Source organism: Biomphalaria glabrata, chromosome 3, assembly GCF_947242115.1.
Source record: "Biomphalaria glabrata chromosome 3, xgBioGlab47.1, whole genome shotgun sequence".
Taxonomy (NCBI): Eukaryota; Metazoa; Mollusca; class Gastropoda; family Planorbidae; genus Biomphalaria; species Biomphalaria glabrata.
In genome coordinates, this window is record NC_074713.1 from 29,544,437 (window position 1) to 29,563,887 (window position 19,451).

The 19,451-nt window shown below is 32.1% G+C and overlaps 1 protein-coding gene across 5 annotated transcripts in view; it reads left to right on the forward strand.

Moving 5' to 3' along the window:
- LOC106053245 (transmembrane protein 151 homolog) overlaps positions 1-19,451 on the forward strand; it is a 165,348-nt gene that overhangs the window by 132,035 nt on the left and 13,862 nt on the right. The gene's annotated exons all lie outside the window — the stretch shown is intronic.

A 19,451-nucleotide genomic window follows, 5' to 3' on the forward strand; every position in this document is an offset into this window, starting at 1 on the left:
CAACATACATTTTCTAGTTGTCACATAGTACACACCAACAACATACATTTTCTAGTTGCCACATAGTCAACATACATTTTCTAGTTGCCACATAGTCAACATACATTTTCTAGTTGTCAAATAGTCAACATACATTTTCTAGTTGTCACTTAGTCAACATACATTTTCTAGTTGTCACATAGTCAACATACATTTTCTAGTTGTCACATAGTCAACATACATTTTCTAGTTGCCACATAGTACACACCAACAACATACATTTTCTAGTTGTCACATAGTACACACCAACAACATACATTTTCTAGTTGTCACATAGTCAACATACATTTTCTAGTTGTCACATAGTACACACCAACAACATACATTTTCTAGTTGCCACATAGTCAACATACATTTTCTAGTTGTCACTTAGTCAACATACATTTTCTAGTTGTCACATAGTCAACATACATTTTCTAGTTGCCACATAGTCAACATACATTTTCTAGTTGTCAAATAGTAAATATACATTTTCTAGTTGTCACATAGTACACACCAACAACATACATTTTCTAGTTGCCACATAGTCAACATACATTTTCTAGTTGTCACATAGTCAACATACATTTTCTAGTTGTCACATAGTCAACATACATTTTCTAGTTGTCACATAGTCAACATACATTTTCTAGTTGTCACATAGTCAACATACATTTTCTAGTTGCCACATAGTCAACATACATTTTCTAGTTGCCACATAGTCAACATACATTTTCTAGTTGTCAAATAGTCAACATACATTTTCTAGTTGTCACTTAGTCAACATACATTTTCTAGTTGTCACATAGTCAACATACATTTTCTAGTTGCCACATAGTACACACCAACAACATACATTTTCTAGTTGTCACATAGTACACACCAACAACATACATTTTCTAGTTGTCACATAGTCAACATACATTTTCTAGTTGTCACATAGTCAACATACATTTTCTAGTTGCCACATAGTACACACCAACAACATACATTTTCTAGTTGCCACATAGTACACACCAACAACATATATTTTCTAGTTGTCACATAGTACACACCAACAACATACATTTTCTAGTTGTCACATAGTACACACCAACAACATACATTTTCTAGTTGTCACATAGTCAACATACATTTTCTAGTTGCCACATAGTCAACATACATTTTCTAGTTGTCAAATAGTAAATATACATTTTCTAGTTGTCACATAGTACACACCAACAACATACATTTTCTAGTTGTCACATAGTACACACCAACAACATACATTTTCTAGTTGTCACATAGTACACACCAACAACATACATTTTCTAGTTGTCACATAGTACACACCAACAACATACATTTTCTAGTTGTCACATAGTACACACCAACAACATACATTTTCTAGTTGTCACATAGTCAACATACATTTTCTAGTTGCCACATAGTACACACCAACAACATACATTTTCTAGTTGTCACATAGTCAACATACATTTTCTAGTTGTCACATAGTCAACATACATTTTCTAGTTGTCACATAGTCAACTTACATTTTCTAGTTGTCACATAGTACACACCAACAACATACATTTTCTAGTTGTCACATAGTCAACATACATTTTCTAGTTGTCACATAGTCAACATACATTTTCTAGTTGTCACATAGTACACACCAACAACATACATTTTCTAGTTGTCACATAGTCAACATACATTTTCTAGTTGTCACATAGTCAACATACATTTTCTAGTTGTCACATAGTACACACCAACAACATACATTTTCTAGTTGTCACATAGTCAACATACATTTTCTAGTTGCCACATAGTCAACATACATTTTCTAGTTGTCACATAGTCAACATACATTTTCTAGTTGTCACATAGTCAACATACATTTTCTAGTTGTCACATAGTCAACATACATTTTCTAGTTGTCACATAGTCAACATACATTTTCTAGTTGTCACATAGTCAACATACATTTTCTAGTTGTCACATAGTACACACCAACAACATACATTTTCTAGTTGTCACATAGTCAACATACATTTTCTAGTTGTCACATAGTCAACATACATTTTCTAGTTGTCACATAGTCAACATACATTTTCTAGTTGTCACATAGTACACACCAACAACATACATTTTCTAGTTGTCACATAGTCAACATACATTTTCTAGTTGTCACATAGTCAACATACATTTTCTAGTTGTCACATAGTACACACCAACAACATACATTTTCTAGTTGTCACATAGTCAACATACATTTTCTAGTTGTCACATAGTCAACATACATTTTCTAGTTGCCACATAGTCAACATACATTTTCTAGTTGTCACATAGTCAACATACATTTTCTAGTTGTCACATAGTACACACCAACAACATACATTTTCTAGTTGTCACATAGTACACACCAACAACATACATTTTCTAGTTGTCACATAGTACACACCAACAACATACATTTTCTAGTTGTCACATAGTCAACATACATTTTCTAGTTGCCACATAGTCAACATACATTTTCTAGTTGTCACATAGTCAACATACATTTTCTAGTTGTCACATAGTACACACCAACAACATACATTTTCTAGTTGTCACATAGTCAACATACATTTTCTAGTTGTCACATAGTCAACATACATTTTCTAGTTGTCACATAGTCAACATACATTTTCTAGTTGTCACATAGTCAACATACATTTTCTAGTTGTCACATAGTACACACCAACAACATACATTTTCTAGTTGTCACATAGTCAACATACATTTTCTAGTTGTCACATAGTACACACCAACAACATACATTTTCTAGTTGCCACATAGTCAACATACATTTTCTAGTTGTCACATAGTCAACATACATTTTCTAGTTGTCACATAGTCAACATACATTTTCTAGTTGTCACATAGTCAACATACATTTTCTTGTTGTCACATAGTCAACATACATTTTCTAGTTGTCACATAGTCAACATACATTTTCTAGTTGTCACATAGTCAACATACATTTTCTAGTTGTCACATAGTCAACATACATTTTCTTGTTGTCACATAGTCAACATACATTTTCTAGTTGTCACATAGTACACACCAACAACATACATTTTCTAGTTGTCACATAGTACACACCAACAACATACATTTTCTAGTTGCCACATAGTACACACCAACAACATACATTTTCTAGTTGTCACATAGTCAACATACATTTTCTAGTTGTCACATAGTCAACATACATTTTCTAGTTGTCACATAGTCAACATACATTTTCTTGTTGTCACATAGTCAACATACATTTTCTAGTTGTCACATAGTACACACCAACAACATACATTTTCTAGTTGTCACATAGTACACACCAACAACATACATTTTCTAGTTGCCACATAGTACACACCAACAACATACATTTTCTAGTTGTCACATAGTCAACATACATTTTCTAGTTGCCACATAGTCAACATACATTTTCTAGTTGTCACATAGTCAACATACATTTTCTAGTTGCCACATAGTCAACATACATTTTCTAGTTGCCACATAGTACACACCAACAACATACATTTTCTAGTTGTCACATAGTACACACCAACAACATACATTTTCTAGTTGTCACATAGTACACACCAACAACATACATTTTCTAGTTGTCACATAGTACACACCAACAACATACATTTTCTAGTTGTCACATAGTACACACCAACAACATACATTTTCTAGTTGTCACATAGTCAACATACATTTTCTAGTTGCCACATAGTCAACATACATTTTCTAGTTGTCACATAGTCAACATACATTTTCTAGTTGTCACATAGTACACACCAACAACATACATTTTCTAGTTGTCACATAGTCAACATACATTTTCTAGTTGTCACATAGTCAACATACATTTTCTTGTTGTCACATAGTCAACATACATTTTCTAGTTGTCACATAGTACACACCAACAACATACATTTTCTAGTTGTCACATAGTACACACCAACAACATACATTTTCTAGTTGCCACATAGTACACACCAACAACATACATTTTCTAGTTGTCACATAGTCAACATACATTTTCTAGTTGCCACATAGTCAACATACATTTTCTAGTTGTCACATAGTCAACATACATTTTCTAGTTGCCACATAGTCAACATACATTTTCTAGTTGCCACATAGTACACACCAACAACATACATTTTCTAGTTGTCACATAGTACACACCAACAACATACATTTTCTAGTTGTCACATAGTACACACCAACAACATACATTTTCTAGTTGTCACATAGTACACACCAACAACATACATTTTCTAGTTGTCACATAGTACACACCAACAACATACATTTTCTAGTTGCCACATAGTACACACCAACAACATACATTTTCTAGTTGTCACATAGTCAACATACATTTTCTAGTTGCCACATAGTACACACCAACAACATACATTTTCTAGTTGTCACATAGTACACACCAACAACATACATTTTCTAGTTGTCACATAGTACACACCAACAACATACATTTTCTAGTTGCCACATAGTACACACCAACAACATACATTTTCTAGTTGTCACATAGTCAACATACATTTTCTAGTTACCACATAGTCAACATACATTTTCTAGTTGTCACATAGTCAACATACATTTTCTAGTTGTCACATAGTCAACATACATTTTCTAGTTGCCACATAGTCAACATACATTTTCTAGTTGTCACATAGTCAACATACATTTTCTAGTTGTCACATAGTCAACATACATTTTCTAGTTGCCACATAGTACACACCAACAACATACATTTTCTAGTTGTCACATAGTCAACATACATTTTCTAGTTGTCACATAGTCAACATACATTTTCTAGTTGTCACATAGTCAACATACATTTTCTAGTTGTCACATAGTCAACATACATTTTCTAGTTGTCACATAGTCAACATACATTTTCTAGTTGTCACATAGTCAACATACATTTTCTAGTTGTCACTTAGTCAACATACATTTTCTAGTTGTCACATAGTCAACATACATTTTCTAGTTGTCACATAGTACACACCAACAACATACATTTTCTAGTTGTCACATAGTCAACATACATTTTCTAGTTGTCACATAGTCAACATACATTTTCTAGTTGTCACATAGTCAACATACATTTTCTAGTTGTCACATAGTCAACATACATTTTCTAGTTGTCACATAGTCAACATACATTTTCTAGTTACCACATAGTCAACATACATTTTCTAGTTGTCACATAGTCAACATACATTTTCTAGTTGTCACATAGTCAACATACATTTTCTAGTTGCCACATAGTCAACATACATTTTCTAGTTGTCACATAGTCAACATACATTTTCTAGTTGTCACATAGTCAACATACATTTTCTAGTTGTCACATAGTCAACATACATTTTCTAGTTGCCACATAGTACACACCAACAACATACATTTTCTAGTTGCCACATAGTACACACCAACAACATACATTTTCTAGTTGTCACATAGTCAACATACATTTTCTAGTTGTCACATAGTCAACATACATTTTCTAGTTGTCACATAGTCAACATACATTTTCTAGTTGTCACATAGTCAACATACATTTTCTAGTTGTCACATAGTCAACATACATTTTCTTGTTGTCACATAGTCAACATACATTTTCTAGTTGTCACATAGTACACACCAACAACATACATTTTCTAGTTGTCACATAGTACACACCAACAACATACATTTTCTAGTTGTCACATAGTCAACATACATTTTCTAGTTGTCACATAGTACACACCAACAACATACATTTTCTAGTTGTCACATAGTCAACATACATTTTCTAGTTGTCACATAGTCAACATACATTTTCTAGTTGTCACATAGTCAACATACATTTTCTAGTTGTCACATAGTCAACATACATTTTCTAGTTGTCACATAGTCAACATACATTTTCTTGTTGTCACATAGTCAACATACATTTTCTAGTTGTCACATAGTACACACCAACAACATACATTTTCTAGTTGTCACATAGTACACACCAACAACATACATTTTCTAGTTGCCACATAGTACACACCAACAACATACATTTTCTAGTTGTCACATAGTCAACATACATTTTCTAGTTGCCACATAGTCAACATACATTTTCTAGTTGTCACATAGTCAACATACATTTTCTAGTTGCCACATAGTCAACATACATTTTCTAGTTGCCACATAGTACACACCAACAACATACATTTTCTAGTTGTCACATAGTACACACCAACAACATACATTTTCTAGTTGTCACATAGTACACACCAACAACATACATTTTCTAGTTGTCACATAGTACACACCAACAACATACATTTTCTAGTTGTCACATAGTACACACCAACAACATACATTTTCTAGTTGTCACATAGTCAACATACATTTTCTAGTTGCCACATAGTCAACATACATTTTCTAGTTGTCACATAGTCAACATACATTTTCTAGTTGTCACATAGTACACACCAACAACATACATTTTCTAGTTGTCACATAGTCAACATACATTTTCTAGTTGTCACATAGTCAACATACATTTTCTTGTTGTCACATAGTCAACATACATTTTCTAGTTGTCACATAGTACACACCAACAACATACATTTTCTAGTTGTCACATAGTACACACCAACAACATACATTTTCTAGTTGCCACATAGTACACACCAACAACATACATTTTCTAGTTGTCACATAGTCAACATACATTTTCTAGTTGCCACATAGTCAACATACATTTTCTAGTTGTCACATAGTCAACATACATTTTCTAGTTGCCACATAGTCAACATACATTTTCTAGTTGCCACATAGTACACACCAACAACATACATTTTCTAGTTGTCACATAGTACACACCAACAACATACATTTTCTAGTTGTCACATAGTACACACCAACAACATACATTTTCTAGTTGTCACATAGTACACACCAACAACATACATTTTCTAGTTGTCACATAGTACACACCAACAACATACATTTTCTAGTTGCCACATAGTACACACCAACAACATACATTTTCTAGTTGTCACATAGTCAACATACATTTTCTAGTTGCCACATAGTACACACCAACAACATACATTTTCTAGTTGTCACATAGTACACACCAACAACATACATTTTCTAGTTGTCACATAGTACACACCAACAACATACATTTTCTAGTTGCCACATAGTACACACCAACAACATACATTTTCTAGTTGTCACATAGTCAACATACATTTTCTAGTTACCACATAGTCAACATACATTTTCTAGTTGTCACATAGTCAACATACATTTTCTAGTTGTCACATAGTCAACATACATTTTCTAGTTGCCACATAGTCAACATACATTTTCTAGTTGTCACATAGTCAACATGCATTTTCTAGTTGTCACATAGTCAACATACATTTTCTAGTTGCCACATAGTACACACCAACAACATACATTTTCTAGTTGTCACATAGTCAACATACATTTTCTAGTTGTCACATAGTCAACATACATTTTCTAGTTGTCACATAGTCAACATACATTTTCTAGTTGTCACATAGTCAACATACATTTTCTAGTTGTCACATAGTCAACATACATTTTCTAGTTGTCACATAGTCAACATACATTTTCTAGTTGTCACATAGTCAACATACATTTTCTAGTTGTCACTTAGTCAACATACATTTTCTAGTTGTCACATAGTCAACATACATTTTCTAGTTGTCACATAGTACACACCAACAACATACATTTTCTAGTTGTCACATAGTCAACATACATTTTCTAGTTGTCACATAGTCAACATACATTTTCTAGTTGTCACATAGTCAACATACATTTTCTAGTTGTCACATAGTCAACATACATTTTCTAGTTGTCACATAGTCAACATACATTTTCTAGTTACCACATAGTCAACATACATTTTCTAGTTGTCACATAGTCAACATACATTTTCTAGTTGTCACATAGTCAACATACATTTTCTAGTTGCCACATAGTCAACATACATTTTCTAGTTGTCACATAGTCAACATACATTTTCTAGTTGTCACATAGTCAACATACATTTTCTAGTTGTCACATAGTCAACATACATTTTCTAGTTGCCACATAGTACACACCAACAACATACATTTTCTAGTTGCCACATAGTACACACCAACAACATACATTTTCTAGTTGTCACATAGTCAACATACATTTTCTAGTTGTCACATAGTCAACATACATTTTCTAGTTGTCACATAGTCAACATACATTTTCTAGTTGTCACATAGTCAACATACATTTTCTAGTTGTCACATAGTCAACATACATTTTCTTGTTGTCACATAGTCAACATACATTTTCTAGTTGTCACATAGTACACACCAACAACATACATTTTCTAGTTGTCACATAGTACACACCAACAACATACATTTTCTAGTTGTCACATAGTCAACATACATTTTCTAGTTGTCACATAGTACACACCAACAACATACATTTTCTAGTTGTCACATAGTCAACATACATTTTCTAGTTGTCACATAGTCAACATACATTTTCTAGTTGTCACATAGTCAACATACATTTTCTAGTTGCCACATAGTACACACCAACAACATACATTTTCTAGTTGTCACATAGTCAACATACATTTTCTAGTTGCCACATAGTCAACATACATTTTCTAGTTGCCACATAGTACACACCAACAACATACATTTTCTAGTTGTCACATAGTACACACCAACAACATACATTTTCTAGTTGTCACATAGTACACACCAACAACATACATTTTCTAGTTGTCACATAGTACACACCAACAACATACATTTTCTAGTTGTCACATAGTCAACATACATTTTCTAGTTGTCACATAGTCAACATACATTTTCTAGTTGTCACATAGTACACACCAACAACATACATTTTCTAGTTGCCACATAGTACACACCAACAACATACATTTTCTAGTTGTCACATAGTACACACCAACAACATACATTTTCTAGTTGTCACTTAGTCAACATACATTTTCTAGTTGTCACATAGTCAACATACATTTTCTAGTTGTCACATAGTACACACCAACAACATACATTTTCTAGTTGTCACATAGTACACACCAACAACATACATTTTCTAGTTGCCACAAAGTCAACATACATTTTCATGTTTCAAATATTCAATGAATCTAAGAAAGTGTGTTTACCTTTCGCAAGATCACGTTGAGTGAATGAAATCTATATTTTACTCTTTTTTTTTAAATACACGTTTATCTATTGGTATATCTATTGGTATATCTATTGGTTTATCTATTGGTTTATCTATTGGTATATCTATTGGTTTTTCTATTGGTATATCTATTGGTATATCTATTGGTTTATCTATTGGTATATCTATTGGTATATCTATTGGTTTATCTATTGTTATATCTATTGGTATATCTATTGGTTTATCTATTGGTATATCTATTGGTATATCTATTGGTTTATCTATTGGTTTATCTATTGGTATATCTATTGGTTTATCTATTGGTATATCTATTGGTATATTTATTGGTTTATCTATTGGTTTATCTATTGGTATATCTATTGGTTTTTCTATTGGTATATCTATTGGTATATCTATTGGTATATCTATTGGTTTATCTATTGGTTTTATCTATTGGTATAGCTATTGGCTTACCTATTGGTTTATCTATGGTATATCTATTGGTATATCTATTGGTTTATTTATTGGTATATCTATTGGTATATCTATTGGTATATCTATTGGTATATCTATTGGTATATCTATTGGTATATCTATTGATATATCTATTGGTTTATCTATTGGTATATCTATTGGTTTATCTATTGGTTTATCTATTGGTATATCTATTTGTTTATCTATTGGTTTATCTATTGGTATATCTATTGGTTTATCTATTGGTATATCTATTGGTTTATCTATTGTTTTATCTATTGGTTTATCTATTGATATATCTATTGGTATATCTATTGGTTTATCTATTGGTTTACCTATTGGCTTACCTATTGGTTTATCTATTGGTATATCTATTGGTATATCTTTTGGTTTATATATTGGTATATCTATTGGTATATCTATTGGTTTATCTATTAGTATATCTATTGCCTTACCATTTGTTTTATCTATTGGTATATCTATTGGTTTATCTATTGGTATATCTGTTGGTATATCTATTGGTTTATATATTGGTATATCTATTGGTATATCTATTGGTTTATCTATTAGTATATCTATTGGCTTACCTATTGTTTTATCTATTGGTTTATCTATTGGTATATCTATTGGTATATCTGGTATATCTATTGGTTTATCTATTGATATATCTATAGGCTTACCTATTGGTTTATCTATTGGCTTACCTATTGGTTTATCTATTGGTATATCTATTGGTTTATCTATTGGTTTATCTATTGGTATATCTATTGGTATATCTATTGGTTTATCTATTAGTATATCTATTGGCTTACCTATTGGTTTATCTATTGGTCTATCTATTGGTTTATCTATTGGTATATCTATTGGCTTACCTATTGGTTTATCTATTGGTATATCTATTGGTATATCTATTGGTATATCTATTGGTATATCTATTGGTTTATCTATTAGTATATCTATTGGTTTATCTATTGGTTTATCTATTGGTATGTCTATTGGTTTATCTATTGGTTTATCTATTGGTATATCTATTGGTTTATCTATTGGTATATCTATTGGTATATCTATTGGTATATCTATTGGTATATTTATTGGTATATCTATTGGTTTATCTATTAGTATATCTATTGGTTTATCTATTGGTTTATCTATTGGTATATCTATTGGTATATCTATTGGTATATCTATTGGTATATCTATTGGTTTATTTATTGTTTTATCTATTGGTTTATCTATTGGAATATCTATTGGTTCATCTATTGGTTTACCTATTGGCTTACCTATTGGTTTATCTATTGGTATATCTATTGGTATATCTATTGTTTTATCTATTGGTTTATCTATTGGTATATCTATTGGTTTATCTATTAGTATATCTATTGGCTTACCTATTGTTTTATCTATTGGTATATCTATTGGTTTATCTATTGGTATATCTATTGGTTTATCTATTGGTATATCTATTGGTTTATCTATTGGTATATCTATTGGCTTACCTATTGGTTTATCTATTGGTTTATCTATTGGTATATCTATTGGTATATCTGGTATATCTATTGGTTTATCTATTGGTATATCTATTGGTATATCTATTGGTTTATTTATTGTTTTATCTATTGGTTTATCTATTGGAATATCTATTGGTTCATCTATTGGTATATCTATTGGTTTATCTATTGGTATATCTATTGGTTTATCTATTGGTATATCTATTGGCTTACCTATTGGTTTATCTATTGGTTTATCTATTGGTATATCTATGGGTATATCTGGTATATCTATTGGTTTATCTATTGATATATCTATTGGCTTACCTATTGGTTTATCTATTGGTATATCTATTGGTTTATCTATTAGTATATCTATTGGCTTACCTATTGGTTTATATATTGGTATATCTATTGGTTTATCTATTGGTATATCTATTGGTTTATCTATTGGTATATCTATTGGTTTATCTATTGGTATATCTATTGGCTTACCTATTGGTTTATCTATTGGTTTATCTATTGGTATATCTGGTATATCTATTGGTTTATCTATTGATATATCTATTGGCTTACCTATTGGTATATTTATTTTCTAGTTGTAACAGACTAGACGTTAATCTTCTAATTGTTATTTATTACTTTCCTTCTACCCACTATAGAAATGTCATTCATGTTTCAAATATTCAATGAATCTAAGAAAGTTATCTTTCTAGGCATAAAACATGATGTTCCGCAAATAGTCCAAGCCTAGACACACTGACTTCAGATTTAGTGTTTACCTTTCGCAAGATCACGTTGAGTGAATGAAATCTATATTTTACTCTTTTTTTTAAAATACACTTTATTTTAGCTTAAAGGAAAAACCTTTACATCATTGGCTTACCTATTGGTTTATCTATGGTATATCTATTGGTATATCTATTGGTTTATCTATTGATATATCTATTGGTATATCTATTTGGTTTATCTATTGGTATATCTATTGGTATATCTATTGTTTTATCTATTGTTATATCCATTGGTATATCTATTGGTTTATCTATTGGTATATCTATTGGTTTTTCTATTGGTATATCTATTGGTATATCTATTGGTTTATCTATTGGTATATCTATTGGTTTATCTATTGGTATATCTATTGGTTTATCTATTGGTATATCTATTGGTTTATCTATTGGTTTATCTATTGGTATATCTATTACCAATAAATATACCAATAGACAAGGTTACAAAAGACAGTTTGTTTTATCTATTGGTTTATCTATTGGTATATCTATTGGTTTATCTATTGGTATATCTATTGGTATATCTATTGGTTTATCTATTGGTATATCTATTGGTATATCTATTGGTTTATCTATTGGTTTATGTATTGGTTTGTCTATTGGTATATCTATTGGTTTATCTATTGGTTTGTCTATTGGTTTATCTATTGGTTTATCTATTGGTTTATCTATTGGTTTGTCTATTGGTTTATCTATTGGTTTGTCTATTGGTTTATCTATTGGTTTATCTATTGGTTTGTCTATTGGTTTATCTATTGGTTTATCTATTGGTTTATGTATTGGTTTGTCTATTGGTATATCTATTGGTATATCTATTGGTTTATGTATTGGTTTGTCTATTGGTATATCTATTGGTTTGTCTATTGGTTTATCTATTGGTTTGTCTATTGGTTTATCTATTGGTTTATCTATTGGTTTGTCTATAGGTTTATCTATTGGTTTGTCTATTGGTTTGTCTATTGGTTTTGTCTCTTGGTTTTATTTTGTCGCTCAGTGTGCTTGTGGAAATGTACTTCTGGCTAAGTACGTCTTCCCTTGCTTATTCCTAGACGTCTTTGCATGTTTATTCAGTAGCGTCATTAATGGCTTGTTTTAAGATGTCATTGTTATAAGACATAATCACTTATTAACTCAGTCACGTTACATATTTACTCTCATTTGTTTTTCTAGGTTGGGCCAACTTTTGAAAACCTTTAATTTCAGAAACGCAACAACAAATGTATAAATGACAAACGTATTTTCAAAAGAGAAACTCATGACCTATTAGTCTCACTGCTATAATGACTTTAAAAAAAATATATAATGCTAGCTGTAGGAAAAATAAAAGTTTACAATTCTTCTGCTGCCATATTGTGTCTCTCAGTAGGATTTAAAGGTAATAATAGTCATGATATTGTGTCTCAGTAGGAATTATAGGCAAATAATAATCATGATGTATCTCTCTGTAAGATTTATTGACAATAATAGTCATGATACTGTGTATGTCTGAAGGATTTTAAGGCAATACTAGTCATGATGTGTGTCTGTTTATAGGCAATACTAGTCAAGATGTCTGTCTGTTTATAGGCAATACTAGTCATGATGTGTCTGTTTATAGGCAATACTAGTCATGATGTGTGTCTGTAGGTTTTATAGGCAATACTAGTCATGATGTGTGTTTGTTTATAGGCAATACTAGTCATGATGAGTGTCTGTTTATAGGCAATACTAGTCATAATGTGTCTGTAGGCTTTATAGGCAATACTAGTCATGATGTATGTCTGTATGCTTTATAGGCAATACTAGTCATGATGTGTGTCTGTTTATAGGCTATACTAGTCATGATGTATGTCTGTTTATAGGCAATGCTAGTCATGATGTGTGTCTGTAGGTTTTATAGGCAATACTAGTCATGAGGTGTGTCTGTAGGTTTTATAGGCAATACTAGTCATGACGTGTGTCTGTTTATAGGCAATACTAGTCATGATGTGTCTGTAGGGTTTATAGGCAATACTAGTCATGATGTGTGTTTGTTTATAGGCAATACTAGTCATGATGTATGTCTGTAGTCTTTATAGACAATACTAGTCATGATGTGTGTCAGTTTATAGGCAATACTAATCATGATGTGTGTCTGTAGTCTTTATAGGCAATACTAGTCATGATGTGTGTCTGTTTATAGGCAAAACTAGTCATGATGTGTGTTTGTTTATAGGCAATACTAGTCATGATGTGTGTCTCTTTATAGTCAATACTAGTCATAATGTGTGTTTTTTTATAGTCAATACTAGTCATGATGTGTGTTTGTTTATAGTCAATACTAGTCATAATGTGTGTTTGTTTATAGGCAATACTAGTCATGATGTGTGTTTGTTTATAGTCAATACTAGTCATGATGTGTGTTTGTTTGTAGTCAATGCTAGTCATGATGTGTTTTTGTTTATTGTCAATACTAGTCATGATGTGTGTTTGTTTATAGTCAATACTAGTCATGATGTGTGTTTATTTATAGTCAATACTAGTCATGATGTGTGTTTGTTTATAGGCAATACTAGTCATGATGTGTGTTTGTTTATAGGCAATACTAGTCATGATGTGTGTTTGTTTATAGGCAATACTAGTCATGATGTGTGTTTGTTTATAGGCAATACTAGTCATGATGTGTTTGTGTATAGGCAATACTAGTCATGATGTGTGTTTGTTTATAGGCAATACTAGTCATGATGTGTGTTTGTTTATAGGCAATACTAGTCATGATGTGTGTCTCTTTATAGTCAATACTAGTCATGATGTGTGTTTTTTTATAGTCAATACTACTCATGATGTGTGTTTGTTTATAGTCAATACTAGTCATGATGTGTGTTTGTGTATAGGCAATACTAGTCATGATGTGTGTTTGTTTATAGTCAATACTAGTCATGATGTGTGTTTGTTTATAGTCAATGCTAGTCATGATGTGTGTTTGTTTATTGTCAATACTAGTCATGATGTGTGTTTGTGTATAGGCAATACTAGTCATGATGTGTGTCTGTTTATAGTCAATACTAGTCATGATGTGTGTTTGTTTATTGTCAATACTAGTCATGATGTGTGTTTGTTTATAGTCAATACTAGTCATGATGTGTGTTTGTTTATAGGCAATACTAGTCATGATGTGTGTTTGTTTATAGGCAATACTAGTCATGATGTGTGTTTGTTTATAGGCAATACTAGTCATGATGTGTGTTTGTTTATAGGCAAATTTAGTCATAATGTGTGTTTGTGTATAGGCAATACTAGTCATGATGTGTGTTTGTGTATAGGCAATACTAGTCATGATGTGTGTTTGTTTATATGCAATACTAGTCATGATGTGTGTTTGTTTATAGGCAATACTAGTCATGATGTGTGTCTCTTTATAGTCAATACTAGTCATGATGTGTGTTTTTTTATAGTCAATACTACTCATGATGTGTGTTTGTTTATAGTCAATACTAGTCATGATGTGTGTTTGTGTATAGGCAATACTAGTCATGATGTGTGTTTGTTTATAGTCAATACTAGTCATGATGTGTGTCTGTTTATAGTCAATACTAGTCATGATGTGTGTTTGTTTATAGTCAATACTAGTCATGATGTGTGTTTGTTTATAGGCAATACTAGTCATGATGTGTGTCTGTTTATAGGCAATACTAGTCCAGATGTTGCAATGTCTTAAGCATGATATGAAGTACAACGAACTGTCAAGTCTGCTTTACATAAGCTAGCTTGAACATTTATTCTTAAGGGACATTTGGTCTTACACACACACAGACTCTTTCACTCTCACACACTAGAATACACACTAGAGCACACACACACAAGTATACACATACACACACTTGAATACACAAGTATACACTCATACAGATCACACATTTTTACATGAAGACACTGGCTATTCAGTTCACAACCACACTGTATCAAAAGTCATAGGGACACCAATCTCTTGGCAAGGTCAAACCTCAAGAGATGTCTGGTTTCTACTTTCCTAATGGTTAACTTAACATCCTGAAACATTTAGATATCAGACACACAGAGATAGACACACAATTAGATACATAGGGAACAAAGGAACACACAAAACACTGGAACAAAGGAACACAAACAAAACACTGGAACAAAGAAACACAAACAAAACACCTGTTGACAAAATGTATTCTAAATTGAGCCGTGTTGTATACAAATAGCATGTGGTCATTTGGCTAAGACACATTAAAATGATCACGTTTATAAATGTACCTTTATCTAAGAATACGATTTTAAATTTAATTAAAACTGTTCCAATCTAGAAATATGTTCTTAATGCCAGTCATGGGCATAGCCAGGGGAGGGGGTTGGGGTTCAACCTACCATACCGGGGGTTTTGAGTTTAAGCCCCCCTATCAGGTTTTTTTGCAGTTAAATCCCCCTCTTCTATAAAACAAAACAAAAAAAAAAGCAAACGATAATCCCCAAATTCCAAGAGCACAGTTAAGGAAGATTTTGATTTTAAAATCACCTCCAAAATTTACAATTAACCCCCTTTTCAATAAAAAAAAAAGCAAATTACACACTCAAAATTCTATGAGCGTAGCGAAAGGGGTTTTGAGTTTAACCCCGCCCTCTTCAGTAGGATTTGAAGCTAAAAAAATACCTCTTCAATATAAAAAAAAAAAAGCAAATTAAGCACTCAAAATGTTATGAGCGTAGCTAATGGGTTTTGACTCAGTTTTGAGTTTAAACCCCCCTTCAGCGGGGTTTGAAGCTAAAAATACCTCTTCAATATGAAAAAAAAGCAAATTATGCACTCAAAATGTTATGAGCGTAGCTAAATGGGTTTTAACTCAGTTTCGAGTTTAAACCCCCCTTCAGCGGGGTTTGAAGGTAAAAAAAAATACCTCTTTAATATTAAAAAAAAAGGAAATTACACACTCTAAAATCTATGAGTGTAGCCAGATTTTAGGAGTCAGTTATAGAGGTAGGGTCTAAATCAAGGAATGCCTATGCCGAACTGGGAGTTGACCCCTTAGTAAGATTGTGACAGAGCGTCGCATGAGGTTTGTGGGACATGTTCTCCGACAAAATGAATTGCGCATAATAAGAGTTGCGATGACATCCTAGCACAACTTGGCGCCACACAATCATGGAGCAGGTGGGAAGAGACTTCAGACATTACCAGTGACAGATTTTTGACGGCAAATGCGCCGAACGGTGCGGGAGTGTCAAAGTCAGGGCAACCTTTTGAGTCGGAAGAGCCAAAAATTATGATTTACAAAATTTCGAAGTTTTTAAAGAGCCACAAAGTTTTTTCTATTAAATGAAAAAAAACAAACAAATTAATATAATACTAGTGTTTTTCACAACAATATGTATATATATATATGGAATGATTAGATTTTTTTTCGTTAACAACTAAAGAAGTTATACATTTACTTATTGTATTTTATACCTACTTTAATAACGAACAGTTGACTATACAGGCTATTATTGTGCACTCCTTTTACATGGTTTTAAAAAGTCTGTATATATTTGACTCATACGGTAACTTGTTTTTAGTTATAAACTTGACTCTTAAATTTTCATTTGTTAGTTGGCTTCTTACTTTACTTTTAATTCTGTTTATGCAAGAGAACGCTTGTTTGCACAAATCTGTCGATCCAAAGATAGTCAGCACTCCAAATGCCAACTTCTTTACCTCACTGTCGCAATCTGGAAGACTATTCCATGCGCCGAATGAAAGTGCCTTAACTCCAGACATTTCTTTTAAAGTTGTCCACTTTTGTTGCGTTACTTACATTTCTGGACCTCTAACACTTCTATATGCTTTTCAATCCAGTAAATTTTCCACCCCACAAAGCTTTACTTTTTAAATCAATCTGTTGCATTTCAGTATCAATTTTAAATGTATTAATGTGGATTTCATTACTATTTGTGTTGAGATGGGTTTTAAACTGCTCAAATCTGTCAAGAAATTTATCTTTGATTTTTTGTATAACTGTGCTGAAGTAATTTGTGTCTAAAGTTGCACTGGTTTTATCGCGATGCTGCTTTAGACATTCAAAATGAAGTAATTGACCGCTCTGATTATCTTCGGCAAAAAGAATTAATTGTCCTTCTAAACAAGCCAATTTATCTACCAGAACATAGGCTGGGTTTTCCTTTCCTTGCAGTTTTAGATTCAGCTCAATCAATTTCTCTGTTATATCAATAATATCAATAATAAGGTAAAATTTTTGAAACTATTTGTCGTTCTCTAATCCAATGTGTTAAGGCTTTTTCATTTAGAAATGTATTTATTTCATTCAAGCACAAAGCAAAGCGTTTCATCATCTTACCTTTGGAAAGTCATAGCACTTTTTGTTTTGGAAAGAAGGAGGTCGGAATAATGAGTCTCCATTTCCTTTAAGTGCTTTTGACAAGATGCTGTTAACAATCTTGATTACCAAATTCATGACCTCATCTATTTCGATCTGGATCGTATTGGACACAAAACGCTTATTGGTGTATTATTCCATGAAACGTAAGAATTTCTTGGTTTATTGTGAATTATTTATTTTAACAACGAATCGTTGTTGCTCTTTTATTTTCTCCTGTCATACTTATAGCTCCATTAGTTGCTTTTTATCGATTTAAATCCTTCTTCTTGTCTTCAAGGTATTTTTGCATAGCATTCGCTCTATCGTCCCCTCTAGTTTGTCATTAGAGCGGTAGCAATCCTAGAAGTTCTTCTTTTGGATATATACCTGACAAAATGGGCAACTTGAGCCGTGTCTTTATGTCGCAAGACTCATCTATAGCAAGTGTTAAGGCAGAAGAAAGTTGACTATCTTCCACTGGCAAATCTTTTACTTTGAGCTATTCTATCTTGTACTGTTTTAGCGGATACTGTCAAATGTTTGATTTTTAGCGGCCCCCGAAAGGGGAAAAGACGCTATTAGTTTTGTGCGAAATGTCTGTCCGTCCGTCCCGTTTAGATCTCGTAAACTAGAAAAGATATTGAAAATCCGACATCACAATATTTTAGACCATTCAAAGTTCAGATGCAACGGCTACTTTTTTTTTTCTGAAAGCGAAAAATCTAATTTTTAAAATCAGTTGTGCAAGCAGTTTTTTAAAGAGAAAAAGCTAATTAGTATGCATTATAAGTTAGACCTAGATTAAAACGAATAGTAATCTTGTAAATAACAGTATGGAGAACACATTTTGTTAAATGCGAAATATTTTTTTTTTTTTTTTTTTTTGAGCATCCGACTAAGAGATTGAGCCTTCACAAAACAATTACATCAATTATAAGACTTCAGTTAGGGCGGCGTTAGGCCAGGAGATGCGCGGTAGCTGAGCGGTAAAGCGCTTGGCTTCCGAACCGGGGTCCCGGGTTCGAATCCTGGTGAAGACTGGGATTTTCAACTTCGGAATCCTTAGGCGCCTCAGTCCACCCAGCTCC